General features: G+C 38.8%; 1 non-coding gene across 1 annotated transcript; it reads right to left on the bottom strand.

Moving 5' to 3' along the window:
* Positions 1 to 350: 350 nt before the first annotated feature.
* Positions 351 to 458, bottom strand: LOC148580549 (small nucleolar RNA R71). Its single transcript, XR_015896575.1, has one exon. It is a non-coding gene; the product is annotated as a small nucleolar RNA R71 (small nucleolar RNA).
* Positions 459 to 15,582: the final 15,124 nt, after the last annotated feature.

Genomic DNA, 15,582 nt, shown 5'->3' with positions numbered 1-15,582 from the left:
TTACTGCACCTAATTCCAATTTACATGGAAGAAGCATCTCCATCCCTACCATTGGAGCGAACAATTTTGAGCTAAAACCTCAATTAGTTTCTCTGATGCAGCAGAACTGCAAGTTTCACGGACTTCCATCTGAAGATCCTTTTCAGTTCTTAACTGAATTCTTACAGATCTGTGATACTGTTAAGACTAATGGAGTAGATCCTGAAGTCTACAGGCTCATGCTTTTCCCTTTTGCTGTGAGAGACAGAGCCAGAATATGGTTGGACTCTCAACCTAAGGATAGCCTGAACTCTTGGGATAAGCTGGTCAAGGCTTTCTTAGCCAAGTTCTTTCCTCCTCAAAAGCTGAGTAAGCTTAGAGTGGATGTTCAAACCTTTAGACAGAAGGAAGGTGAATCCCTCTATGAAGCTTGGGAGAGATACAAGGAACTGACCAAAAAGTGTCCTTCTGACATGCTTTCAGAATGGACCATCCTGGATATATTCTATGATGGTCTGTCTGAATTAGCTAAGATGTCATTGGATACCTCTGCAGGTGGATCCATTCACCTAAAGAAAACTCCTGCAGAAGCTCAAGAACTCATTGACATGGTTGCTAATAACCAGTTTATGTACACTTCTGAGAGGAATCCTGTGAGTAATGGGACGCCTCAGAAGAAGGAAGTTCTTGAAATTGATACTCTGAATGCCATATTGGCTCAGAACAAAATATTGACTCAGCAAGTCAACATGATTTCTCAGAGTCTGAATGGAATGCAAGCTGCATCCAACAGTACTCAAGAGGCATCTTCTGAAGAAGAAGCTTATGATCCTGAGAACCCTGCAATAGCAGAGGTAAATTACATGGGTGAACCATATGGAAACACCTATAATTCCTCATGGAGAAATCACCCAAATCTCTCATGGAAGGATCAACAAAAGCCTCAACAATGCTTTAATAATGGTGGAAGAAACAGGTTTAGCAATAGCAAGCCTTTTCCATCATCCACTCAGCAACAGATAGAGAACTCTGAACAAAATACTTCTAATTTAGCAAACTTAGTCTCTGATCTATCTAAGGCCACTGTAAGTTTTATGAATGAAACAAGGTCCTCAATTAGAAATTTGGAGGCACAAGTGGGCCAGCTGAGTAAAAGGATCACTGAAATCCCTCCTAGTACTCTCCCAAGCAATATAGAAGAAAATCCAAAAGGAGAATGCAAGGCCATTGACATAGTCAACACGGCCAAACCTAGAGAGGAAGGGGAGGACGTGAATCCCAAGGAGGAAGACCTCCTAGGACGTCCAGTAATCAATAAGGAGCTTCCCTCTGAGGAACCAAAGGAATCTGAGACTCATCTAAAGACCATAGAGATTCCATTGAACCTCCTTATGTCATTCATGAGCTCTGATGAGTATTCCTCTTCTGAAGAGAATGAGGATGTTACTAAGGAGCAAGTTACCAAGTACCTTGGTGCAATCATGAAGTTGAATGCCAAATTATTTAGTATTGAGACTTGGGAAGATGAATATCCCTTGTTCACCAATGAACTAAGTGATCTGGATCAACTGACATTGCCTCAGAAGAAACAGAATCCTGGAAAGTTCTTAATACCTTGTATCATAGGCACCATGATCTTTAAAAAGGCTCTGTGTGACCTTGGTTCAGGGATAAACCTCATGCCCCTCTCTGTAATAGAAAAACTGGGAATTTTTGGGGTGCAAGCTGCTAAAATCTCATTAGAGATGGCAGACAATTCAAGAAAACAGGCTTATGGACAAGTAGAGGACGTGTTAGTAAAGGTTGAAGGCCTTTACATCCCTGCTGATTTCATAGTCCTAGATACTGGGAAGGATGAGGATGAATCCATCATCCTTGGAAGACCCTTCCTAGCCACAGCAAGAGCTGTGATTGATGTTAACAGAGGCGAATTAGTCCTTCAATTGAATGAGGACTCCCTTGAGTTTAAAACTCAAGGACATCCTTCTGTAAACATGGAAAAGAGGCACACTAAGCTTCTCTCAAAACAGAGTCAACCAGAGCCCCCACAGTCAAACTCTACGTTTGGTGTTGGGAGGCCACAACCAAATTCTAAGTTTGGTGTTGAACTCCCATATCCAAACTCTAAGTTTAGTGTTGGGGAGTCTCAACAATGCTCTGAACATCTGTGAGGCTCCATGAGAGCCCACTGTCAAGCTATTGACATTAAAGAAGGGCTTGTTGGGAGGCAACCCAATTTTTATTTAATTATATTTTTATTAGTTATATGTATTTATAGGTTCATGATCATGTGGAGTCACAAAATAAATATAAAAATTAAAAACAGAATAAAAAACAGCAGAAGAAAAATCACACCGTGGAGGAGGATCTCATTGGCGTTTAAACGCCAATAAAGAGCATCTGTCTGGCGTTGAACGCCAGAACAGAGCATGTTTCTGGCGTTGAACGCCAGAAACAAGCAGCATCCTGGCGTTCAGACGCCAGAAATGCATAGTGAAGAAGAGCTGGCGCTGAATGCCAGAAACAAGCACCTGGCTGGCGTTCAACGCCAGAAATATGCTGCATCTGGGCGCTGAACGCCCAGAACAAGCATCAATTCGGCGTTTAAACACCAGAATTGCATGCAAAGGCATTTTACATGCCTAATTGGTACAAGGATGCAAATCCTTGACACCTCAGGATCTGTGGACCCCACAAGATCCCCACCTACCACCACTCACTCTCTTCTCTCTTCTCAATGTTCATCCTCTCTTCCCAATAAACACTCTTCCCCATAAACCTACCTCATAAACTCCACCTACCTTCGAAATTCAAAATCAATTTCCCACCCAAACCCACCCATATGGCCGAACCTTAACCTCCTCCCTTCCCTATATAAAGCCCTCCATTCTTCTTCATTTTCACACAACACAACCCCCTCTTCCCCTTCTTGGCCAAATACACCTCTCCCTCCTCTCCTCTATATTTTCTTCTTCTTCTTCATCTATTCTTTCTTTTCTTGCTCGAGGGCGAGCAATATTCTAAGTTTGGTGTGGTAAAAGCATAAGCTTTTTGTTTTTCCATTACCATTGATGGCACCCAAGACCTAAGAATCCTCTAGAAAAGGGAAAGGGAAGACAAAAGCTTCCACCTCCGAGTCATGGGAGATGGAAAGATTCATCTCCAAAGCTCATGAAGACCACTTCTATGATGTTGTGGCCAAGAAGAAGGTGATTGATGGTATTTTTGTGGAAAACTGAATTTCCCAAAACACCTAAAACTAACCGGCAAGTGTATCGGGTCGCATCAAGTAGTAAAACTCACTTAGAGTGAGGTCGATCCCACAGGGATTGATGGATCAAGCAACTTTAGTGGGTGATTAGTTTAGTCAAGCTAACATTGAGTGATTTGAGTGACAATTGAAACAACAGAAAGTAAATGACAAGAAGAATTAAAGTGCAGAAAGTAATATTGGACAGAAACTTAAAGAGCAAGAAATGTAAATTGCAAGAAATATAAAGGGGAGTGGGTGCTGGAAATTAAAGAAAGCAATAGATCAAGCAACTGGAAATTTAAAGTGCAGGAAATATAAAAGGAACTGGGTGCTGGGAGCAATGTAAATAGAGAAGTAAAATTGCAGTGAATAAGAACTTAGAGCAATTGCAGGAAATGTAAATTGGAAGCAATACAACAGAAAGTAAAAATGCTTGAAAGATTTTAAAAACAGAAAAGCAGTGCTTAAGTTGCAGCAATTTAAAAGTGGTTGAAAATCTTAGGAGTGGAAGAGACTAGATAACAAGTCTAGATCTCAAATCCTTCCTTGATCCAACAAGAATAATTGCAAAATAAAAATGGAAGAGTAAATTGCAGAAGAAGAAAGATGAAAGCAATCAAGGAAACTCAGATTTTATGCAGAAGAGGAATAAGAGATTTCAGATCAAGTGAAACAGAATTCCTTCAATTCTTGATCCAAAATTCAAAACAGAATGGAAAACTAAAGAGAGAGAGAGCAAAATGAAAACTAAAAGTGCAAAACTCCCTATTGGAGCCAGCCTCCATACAATTCGAGCCTCCCTAATGAGATGGAATTGATGCCTTTATATAGGCTTTACAAAGTAAAAAATGAAGTTGAAATGAAAAACAAATTAAATGAAAATCCTAATTCTAGCTTGTTCTTGTGCCTTTGAGTGATGATGTGGGCTTTGCTTGCTTTGGATTTGAAGAGAGATGGGTTTGGTTGGCCTTGATTCAATTTGGTGAAGAATTGAATTTAAATGGAATTTTGGTTGAGTTTTGGCCCAAGTGCATCTCCCAGGGGACGGCTCAGTTGGAAAACCAAACTGAGCATTCCAATGCCTTGCTTGTCCAATTTTGTGCGTGTGTCCCATCCTTGGCCGTGTCCCATTGTGCGCACAAGGCTTGCTTGGTGCCTTTGGTCCGTGTCAAAATGTGGGGAAAAGGGGGGAAGTAGTGCTCAGTTGGGAAAACCAACTGAGCTCCCCTTGTGGCGCCTTGCTTTTGTCTTCAAGGTCCCAAGTTCAACTCTTGGTGGAAGAAGTTTTGTGAGCCTTTTCCTTGAATTTTCTTGAGTGGAAGCCCGATAAAGCTAAGTTGGAAAAGTGAACTGAGCACTATTTTGCTCTTGCCTTGCTTTCCTTGTGTCTCCCCCTTCGAGCCTTGGTGAAGCCACTTTGGTTTATTTTTGCTTGTTTTTGGTCCTTAAAGATGCCTTTCACTTGTGCCTCAATTTCATGCCAAATATGAACTATTATACATCGTTGGAAATCTCTGAATGTCAGCTTTTCAACGCAACTAGAAGCACATCAATTGGACATCTGTAGCTCAAGTTATGGCCCTTTGAAGGAGGCATGGTCATGCTGTAAACGCCCAACTTTTAACTTAGCGAAAATTCTTGCCTCCAAGCTAAGTTTCTTGTACGGCAAAGCTAAGTTCACTTAGTGAACTGAGCTTTGAGTGCTGGTTGTGATTTTTCCTTGATTTGGTCATGGGCCACGCTTTTAAAAGCGTGGCCTAAGGCTCCAAAGTGTGCTCCAACTTTAAAGTGTGCCCCAAAACTCTTTTTTTTCTTCTTTTTGGTTTATTTTGTGCTTTTTGCTTCTTTTTCTTCTTTTTTCCTACAAAATTTTTCAAATCAAAAGATCAAAGAAATATAACATTTAAGCACAAAAGCATTCAATATTTAAGCACAAATCATCAATTTCTTGTATGAAAAAGCATAGAAAAACATGACATGTTGACATGTCATCACAACACCAAACTTAAACCTTGCTTGTCCCCAAGCAAGAAAAGAATCATGCAATAAAGTGTGACAATTCAAGGTGAGAAGAATAGCAAGTTAATGTTCATGGCAAGCTAGTTTTCTATGCATGCTACAATCACAAAAGAAATATAAATGATTGATGCTTCTATCTAGCTCAATTTATGAAATCTTTTCCTTATAATTCTTCCTTGAAACAAGCTTTTGATTTTCTTATTAGCTTCTCCTTTTAGGTGCTTTGCCCCATGAGTTAATAACAAAGCTACGATTCTAAATGCTTTGTTTTCAAGTATTACCACTTGATACAAAAGCACCACAAGCATTTGAATTAGAGGACTTCATTAAGCTCATTTTTCTTTTCTTTTCTTGACTCTCTAATCATTGATGCTCAGAACCTTGAGCTTTGAGGGAGTGCTTTTGCACTTAAGCCTAGCCTTGACTTCTAAGTGTTTTGTTTTCAAGCATTTGGCTTGATACATAAACACCACAAGTACTTAACAAATAAATTGCCATTGGTACTCAGAGCCTTCAGCTTTCTCATTCTTTCCCTTTTTTTTTTTTTTGCTTTATTTGCAATTGCTTCTTCAAGGTTTTCATGTTTTCAAAAGATTTCACAAAAAGTACTAGATGAAAACTTCAATTAAATAAAATCCAATGCAATTGAGCAACAATTAATCATACTAGCTTTCCAATACTTGTATGCACATGCTAAAATCTTCTTTAATGCCTTGTTTGTTTATGATCATGATACTTTACTGCTTTAAGCTTTACAAAACTCAAGTTGGTAGTCATAATGGCATGGCAACGTGTTACAAATCAAAATTCAAGCTATGCTTTATTCATACACACATGTAAACAGAAAAGATGAAGACAATCATGTAATTTAAGTGCTGGAAACAAATGAGAAGAAAAGGAACTCTACAACCTTGTAGTTCATCTTCATTATTGTTGTCCTTTTTCCTCTATTCTTCCTCTTTCCCTTGCCAAACTCAGAATGCTTGCTCATCCTCAAGCAACAATTAGAACAATGGCTATGGGGCTAAGATGGATCATGAATGTCTCACACAATGAAATGTTAGTAGTACATGTGTTTAAGCAAGCAAAATTAAAGATAATAATCAAGGCACAAGAGACAGAGACATTGTGATTGCAAACATAAGAAGGTGTGCATGATACATTGCATAAAGATATAAGTGGCACACCAAACTTAGTGTGACACTTTCACTTGGAATTAATGCAAGTATCTTGTAAGAATTGGAACCAAATTTTGTTGCATAGCAACACCAAACTTAGAATGCAATCATATGTCAATTTATTTGAATTAAAACTAAGTAAGTGAAACTGTTATTTGTTAAGTACAATCACCAAGCCAAGAATCTGTCATGTATAAAGCTCTCTTGGTAATGTATTAACAAACACAGTAAATAAGCAAACTAAAATGAAAGCATTTAAAAAAAAAACAGAAAAATGACTAAAGAAAGTGGAATGAAAAAGTGTCAAATTAAAAAAGAAAAATAAAACTGCAGAGGCATTATGATTATGCAGATAAGTAGTGTTGCTTGAATGAATTGCATAGAAAATAAGTGGCACACCAAACTTAGAATCTTGGTGTGTCACTTTCATTTTTGATTTGATGCAATCATCCAAAAAGATTGAAAATAATTTGTTGCAAGGCAACACCAAACTTAGAATGTAACCATATGCCAATTTATTGAATTTAAACTAAACAAAGAACGAAAACAAAGCAGAGAAGAAATGTTACCTACGGTTGGGTTACCTCCCAACAAGTGCTCTTTTAGTGTCATTAGCTTGACATGTTGTTCTTCACTTTCTTCCTCTTCTTCCAGTTTGTTAAGAGAAATGACCTTAAGGGGGGAGAAGATTCAGCTAGTGTCCCTTGTCTTGGCCTTTCATCAGCAAGCTTCCTTTTACAAATGGCTTGATTAATCTTGCTTGCTGGATGAGGGACAGGATTGTTTGTGGTTGACCTCCTCTTGAATGTTGTCCTTGGTAGCTTGGTCACAATCCTCTTTTTGGTGCTTTTGTTAATTGCCTTCACTTCCTTGAATCCAAGTCTTGGTGGTTGTGTGATTGTTGGAGTCTTCTTTTCATCAAGAGCCTCTTGTATTGGTGGTTTCCTAAGCTCTTCCTCTGTGCACTTCTCTACTTCACTTGAGTGTGAATTCTCTTGAGTATCTTCCTCCATGTCTTCTTTATGATTTCCCATTAATTCCTTTGGGAGGGAGGTTTCATGTTCCTCTATCACCTCAAGTGCAGTTTTATTTTCAACCGCCTCATTCTTCATTGAAAGTTCACTTGATGCAGTAGCCTCCTCATCTTGCTCTTCCACTTTATCCTTCACATCCATCAATTGATCTTCATTTTCCTTGCTTCGCAGTTCTAAGTATTTCTCTGTGTCCTCCAATTGCTCATCCGTCTCCTGAGAAATGATTTCTAGTTCTCTCCAGAATTGTTGTTGTTTCTCCACAAGTCTGTTGAATCTGGACTCAAACATTGAGAATCTTTGGCTCGTGGAAGTTTGTGTTGGTTGTGAGTCTTGGGATGGTTTTTGTGTTGAGGCATAGTCAAGTGATGAAGAATTTTCAGATGAAAAACTGGAAGGTGAGGTTGGACAGTTTTGCATAAGTGAATTGAAGGCACGTTCAAGTGAAGATGGCTCTTGATAAGTGGAATATGGGTTCTCAAATGTTTTCTGGTTTTGCTCCTCCCAACCACCATTCGAATAGCAGCTTGCATCATTTTGTGGTGGAGGAAGATATCCCATTTGATTCTCTTGCTCATCTTGTGTTTCTGAAACAAATCTCCATGGATTGGAGTGCTCAAACTTTGTATTTTCTTGGTGATACTCCCAGCCACCATTAAAAATTGGTGATGGTGGGTAATATCCCATAAAATTTGTTTGATCATAAGATGAGTTGAACTCCATTTGAATTTTGGAAAACACAACACTAAGGAAAATTGAAATTGCTCATATCAAAGATGAGAATTTCTTAGTGAGGCAAAAACTCAAACACCTTGGTTTCAATTTAAAATAGAAAACAAAAATAAAGAAAATGCTTGATCTAGACTTCTCACCCACTTAATCATTGTTGATCTAAATCAATCCCCGGCAACGGCGCCAAAAACTTGATGGTATTTTTGTGGAAAACTGAATTTTCCAAAACACCTAAAACTAACCGGCAAGTGTACCGGGTCGCATCAAGTAGTAAAACTCACTTAGAGTGAGGTCGATCCCACAGGGATTGATGGATCAAGCAACTTTAGTGGGTGATTAGTTTAGTCAAGCTAACATTGAGTGATTTGAGTGACAATTGAAACAACAGAAAGTAAATGACAAGAAGAATTAAAGTGCAGAAAGTAATATTGGACAGAAACTTAAAGAGCAAGAAATGTAAATTGCAAGAAATATAAAGGGGAGTGGGTGCTGGAAATTAAAGAAAGCAATAGATCAAGCAACTGGAAATTTAAAGTGCAGGAAATATAAAAGGAACTGGGTGCTGGGAGCAATGTAAACAGAGAAGTAAAATTGCAGTGAATAAGAACTTAGAGTAATTGCAGGAAATGTAAATTGGAAGCAATACAACAGAAAGTAAAAGTGCTTGAAAGATTTTAAAAACAGAAAAGCAGTGCTTAAGTTGCAGCAATTTAAAAGTGGTTGAAAATCTTAGGAGTGGAAGAGACTAGATAACAAGTCTAGATCTCAAATCTTTCCTTGATCCAACAACAATAATTGCAAAATGAAAATGGAAGAGTAAATTGCAGAAGAAGAAAGATGAAAGCAATCAAGGAAACTCAGATTTTATGCAGAAGAGGAATAAGAGATTTCAGATCAAGTGAAACAGAATTCCTTCAATTCTTGATCCAAAATTCAAAACAGAATGGAAAACTAAAGAGAGAGAGCAAAATGAAAACTAAAAGTGCAAAACTCCCTATTGGAGCCAGCCTCCATACAATTCGAGCCTCCCTAATGAGATGGAATTGATGCCTTTATATAGGCTTTACAAAGTAAAAAATGAAGTTGAAATGAAAAACAAATTAAATGAAAATCCTAATTCTAGCTTGTTCTTGTGCCTTTGAGTGATGATGTGGGCTTTGCTTGCTTTGGATTTGAAGAGAGATGGGCTTGGTTGGCCTTGATTCAATTTGGTGAAGAATTGAATTTAAATGGAATTTTGGTTGAGTTTTGGCCCAAGTGCATCTCCCAGGGGACGGCTCAGTTGGAAAACCAAACTGAGCATTCCAATGCCTTGCTTGTCCAATTTTGTGCGTGCGTCCCATCCTTGACCGTGTCCCATTGTGCGCACAAGGCTTGCTTGGTGCCTTTGGTCCGTGTCAAAATGTGGGGAAAAGGGGGGAAGTAGTGCTCAGTTGGGAAAACCAACTGAGCTCCCCTTGTGGCGCCTTGCTTTTGTCTTCAAGGTCTCAAGTTCAACTCTTGGTGGAAGAAGTTTTGTGAGCCTTTTCCTTGAATTTTCTTGAGTGGAAGCCCGATAAAGCTAAGTTGGAAAAGTGAACTGAGCACTATTTTGCTCTTGCCTTGCTTTCCTTGTGTCTCCCCCTTCGAGCCTTGGTGAAGCCACTTTGGTTTATTTTTGCTTGTTTTTGGTCCTTAAAGATGCCTTTCACTTGTGCCTCAATTTCATGCCAAATATGGACTATTATACATCGTTGGAAAGCTCTGAATGTCAGCTTTCCAACGCAACTGGAAGCACATCAATTGGACATCTGTAGCTCAAGTTATGGCCCTTTGAAGGAGGCATGGTCATGCTGTAAACGCCCAACTTTTAACTTAGCGAAAATTCTTGCCTCCAAGCTAAGTTTCTTGTACGGCAAAGCTAAGTTCACTTAGTGAACTGAGCTTTGAGTGCTGGTTGTGATTTTTCCTTGATTTGGTCATGGGCCACGCTTTTAAAAGCGTGGCCTAAGGCTCCAAAGTGTGCTCCAACTTCAAAGTGTGCCCCAAAACTCTTTTTTTTCTTCTTTTTAGTTTATTTTGTGCTTTTTGCTTCTTTTTCTTCTTATTTCCTACAAAATTTTTCAAATCAAAAGATCAAAGAAATATAACATTTAAGCACAAAAGCATTCAATATTTAAGCACAAATCATCAATTTCTTGTATGAAAAAGCATAGAAAAACATGACATGTTGACATGTCATCAGTGATCCCCGAGGTCCCTTTCAAACTCAAGAGAAATGAGTATCCGGAGATCCGACATGAGATCCATAGAAGAGGTTGGGATGTTCTAACAAACCCCATCCAACAAGTCGGAATTCTAATGGTTCAAGAGTTCTATGCTAATGCATGGATCACAAGGAACCATGATCAAAGTAAGAACCCGAACCCAAAGAATTATCTCACCATGGTTCGGGGGAATTACTTAGATTTTAGTCCGGAAAATGTAAGGTTGGCGTTCAACTTGCCAATGATAGAAGAGAACGCACGCCCCTACACAAGGAGAGTCAACTTTGATCAAAGGTTGGACCAAGTCCTCATGGACATATGTGTGGAAGAAGCTCAATGGAAGATTGACTCAAAAGGCAAACCGGTTCAACTGAGAAGACTGGACCTTAAGCTTGTAGCTAGAGGATGGTTGGAGTTCATTCAACGCTCAATCATTCCCACTAGCAACCGGTCTGAAGTTACTATAGACCGGGCTATCATGATCCATAGCATCATGATTGGAGAAGAGGTGGAGGTTCATGAGATTATACCTCAAGAACTCTACAAGGTGGCTGACAAGTCCTCCACTATGGCAAGGTTAGCTTTTCCTCACCTCATTTGCCATCTATGCAATTCGGCTGGGATTGACATAGAAGGAGACATTCCCATTGAGGAAGAGAAGCCCATCACTAAGAAAAGGATGGAGCAAACAAGAGAGCCCATTCATGGAGCTTAAGAGACGCATGAAGCTCATCACCATGAGATCCCGGAGATGCCTCAAATGTATTTTCCTCCACAAAACTATTGGGAGCAAATCAACACCTCCCTAGGAGAATTAAGTTCCAACATGGGATAATTAAGGGTGGAACATCAAGAGCACTCCATCATCCTTCATGAAATTAAAGAAGATCAAAAAGCAATGAGGGAGGAGCAACAAAGGCAAGGAAGAGACATAGAAGAGCTCAAGGACATCATTGGTTCCTCAAGAAGGAAACGCCACCATCACTAAGGTGGATTCATTCCTTGTTCTTACATTCTCTGTTTTTCATTTTCTTTATGTTAAGTGCTTATCCATGTTTGTGTCTTATTACATGATCATTAGTATTTAGTAACTATGTCTTAAAGTTATGAATGTCCTATGAATCCATCACCTCTCTTAAATGAAAAATGTTTTAATTCAAAAGAACAAGAAGTACATGATTTTCGAATTTATCCTTGAACTTAGTTTAATTATATTGATGTGGTGACAATACTTTTTGTTTTCTGAATGAATGCTTGAACAGTAAATATGTCTTTTGAAGTTGGTGTTTTAGAATGTTAAATATGTTGGCTCTTGAAAGAATGATGACAAGGAGACATGTTATTTGATAATCTGAAAAATCATAAAAATGATTCTTGAACCAAGAAAAAGCAGCAAAAAAAAACAAAGCTTGCAGAAAAAAATGGTGAAAAAAAAATAGAGAGAAAAAGCAAGCAGAAAAAGCCAAAAGCTCTTAAAACCAAGAGGCAAGAGCAAAAAGCCAGTAACCCTTAAAAACAAAAGGCAAGGGTAATAAAAAGGATCCCAAGGCTTTGAGCATCAGTGGATAGGAGGGCCTAAAGGAATAAAATCCCGGCCTAAGCGGCTAAACCAAGCTGTCCCTAACCATGTGCTTGTGGCGTGAAGGTGTCAAGTGAAAACTTGAGACTGAGCGGTTAAAGTCAAGGTCCAAAGCAAAAGAAGAGTGTGCTTAAGAACCCTGGACACCTCTAATTGGGGACTTTAGCAAAGCTGAGTCACAATCTGAAAAGATTCACCCAGTTATGTGTCTGTGGCATTTATGTATCCAGTGGTAATACTGGAAAACAAAGTGCTTAGGGACACGGCCAAGACTCATAAAGTAGCTGTGTTCAAGAATCAACATACTGAACTAGGAGAATCAATAACACTATCTAAACTCTGAGTTCCTATAGATGCCAATCATTCTGAACTTCAATGGATAAAGTGAGATGCCAAAACTATTCAAGAGGCAAAAAGCTATAAGTCCTGCTCATCTGATTGGAGCTATGTTTCATTGATAGTTTGGAATTTATAGTATATTCTCTTCTTTTTATCCTATTTGATTTTCAGTTGCTTGGGGACAAGCAACAATTTAAGTTTGGTGTTGTGATGAGTGGATAATTTATACGCTTTTTGGCATTGTTTTTAGTTTGTTTTTAGTAGAATCTAGTTACTTTTAGGGATGTTTTAATTAGTTTTTATGTTAAATTCACATTTCTGGACTTCACTATGAGTTTGTGTATTTTTCTATGATTTTAGGTATTTTCTGGCTGAAATTGAGAGACTTGAGCAAAAATCAGATTCAGAGGTTGAAGAAGGACTGCTGATGCTGTTGGATTCTGACCTCCCTGCACTCAAAGTGGATTTTCTGGGGCTACAAAACTCAAAATGGCGCGCTTCGAATTCCGTTGGAAAGTAGACATCCAGGGCTTTCCAGCAATATATAATAGTCCATACTTTGGCCGCGTTTAGACGACGCAAAAGGGCGTTTAACGCCAGTTCTATGCTGCAGTCTGGAGTTAAACGCTAGAAACACGTCACGAACCAGAGTTGAACGCCAGAAACACGTCACGAACCAGAGTTGAACGCCAGAAAGAGCCTCTGCACGTGTAACATTCAAGCTCAGCCCAAGCACACACCAAGTGGGCCTCGGAAGTAGATTTATGCATCAATTACTTATCTCTGTAAACCCTAGTAACTAGTTTAGTATAAATAGGACTTTTTACTATTGTATTAGACATCTTCGGATCATCCTGGATTGTATTTTTTGATCCTGTGATCTCGTTTTGGGGGCTGGCCATTCGGCCATGCCTGGACCTTTCACTTATGTATTTTCAACAGTAGAGTTTCTACACTCCATAGATTAAGGTGTGGAGCTCTGCTGTTCCTCATGAATTAATGCAAAGTACTACTATTTTTCTATTCAACTCAACTTATTCCGCTTCTAAGATATTCATTCGCACTTCAACATGAATGTGATGAACATGACAATCATCATCATTCCCCCACGAACCCGTGCCTGACAACCACTTCCGTTCCACCTTAGATTGGATGATTATCTCTTGGATCTCTTAATCAGAATCTTCGTGGTATAAGCTAGATTGATGGCGGCATTCATGAGAATCTGGAAAGTCTAAACTTTGTCTGTGGTATTCCGAGTAGGATTCTAGGATTGAATGACTGTGACGAACTTCAAACTCGTGAGTGCTGGGTGTAGTGACAGACGCAAAAGGAGGGTGAATCCTATTCCAGTATGATCGAGAACCTCAGATGATTAGCCGTGCTGTGACAGAGCATTTGGACCATTTTCACAAGAGGATAGGATGCAGCCATTGACTACGGTGATGCCTCCAGATGATTAGCCATGCAGTGACAGCGCATCGGACCATTTTCACAGAGAGGATGAAAAGTAGCCATTGACAATGGTGATGTCCTTACATAAAGCCAGCCATGGAAAGGAGTAAGATTGATTGGATGAAGACAGCAGGAAAGCAGAAGTTCAGAGGAACGAACGCATCTCCATACACTTATCTGAAATTCTCACCAATGATATACATAAGTATTTCTATCTTTATTTTCTGTTCATTTATCATTTATTTTCGAAAACTCCATAATCAACTATTATCCGCCTGACTGAGATTTACAAGATGACCATAGCTTGCTTCATACCAACAATCTCCGTGGGATCGACCCTTACTCACGTAAGGTTTATTACTTGGACGACCCAATGCACTTGCTGGTTAGTTGTATCGAAGTTGTGAATGAAAAACGATTTATTAAGACATGCGTACAGAGTTTTTGGCGCCATTGCCTGAGATCACAATTTCGTGCACCAAGATACTTTAAAGAAAACTTGTAGGTTAAGACAAACAAACAAGTAATAAGGAAGCATGAAATTACTCAAGTAAAAATCAAGCAATTGTGAAATGCATAATGCATGGAAACTGGTTGATGTACAAGAGAATTTAATGAACCAAAGAAAATATGAAACTCACACATCAATCAATGACATACTTTGAAGTTTGTTTGCAGCTCCTAATTGACATAGAGTGTGGAACATGGGTGCTATACAACTTAGTAAAAGAGGGATATAAGTTGAAATCAATCACATAGCAAGCATGGTCCACATAGCTTAAAAAATGCAAAAATATATCACTAGGTAAGCTTACAATCTAATTTCACAATTCCACAATCTCAATGCATCAACTGGTGATGTAAATAAAAACCAACAAAAGCAAGCATCACCTAATAAAAAATTCATCAACTACATACAATTGCCTAATAATAGATAGTGAATTCAAATTACATGGTGGCTAGCTACAACATGCAATATAGAAATCCAACAACATTCTTGAAGGCAATGTCACCGACACTTGGTATGCATAATATTTAACATTCAGAGTTTAATACTGCTGAGCGGATAATTTATACCCTTTTTAGCATTGTTTTTACATAGTTTTTAGTATGTTTTAATTACTTTTTATTATATTTTTATTAGTTTTATTCAAAAGTCACATTTCTGGACTTTACTATGAGTTTGTGTGTTTTTCTATAATTTCAGGTATTTTCTAGCTAAAATTGACGGGACCTGAGCAAAAATCTGATTTAGAGGCTGAGAAAGGACTGCAGATGCTGTTGGATTCTGACCCTCCTGCACTCAAAGTGGATTTTCTGGAACTACAGAAGCCCAATTTGAGCACTTTCAATTGCGTTAGAACGTAGACATCCTGGGCTTTTCAGAAATATATAATAGTCTATACTTTGCCCGAGATTTGATGGCCCAAACTGACATCCAAAGCCAGCCTAAAACTTCCTGGCATAAAACGCCAGAACTATCATAATTCTTGGCGTTAAACGCCCATTTTGGCACCCAGGGTGGCGTTTAACGCCAGCTATAGGTATATGCACGTGAAAGCTTGAAAGCTCAGCCCAAACACTCACCAAGTGGGTCCCGGAAGTAGATTTCTGCACTATCTGCACTTAGTTACTCATTTTCTATAAACCTAAGTTACTAGTTAGTATAAAAACTACTTTTAAAGATTCATTTAGCACCTCATGACATTTTACACTTCATATTGTATCTTCTATGGCATGAGTCTCTAAACCTCATAAGTGGGGGTGAGGA

The sequence above is a fragment of the Arachis ipaensis genome, chromosome B10 (genome assembly GCF_059453495.1).
Source record: "Arachis ipaensis isolate K30076 ecotype BB chromosome B10, ASM5945349v1, whole genome shotgun sequence".
NCBI lineage: Eukaryota > Viridiplantae > Streptophyta > Magnoliopsida > Fabales > Fabaceae > Arachis > Arachis ipaensis.
Note: the sequence above shows the minus strand (reverse complement) of the source record. Positions and strands in the feature narration are given on the sequence as shown.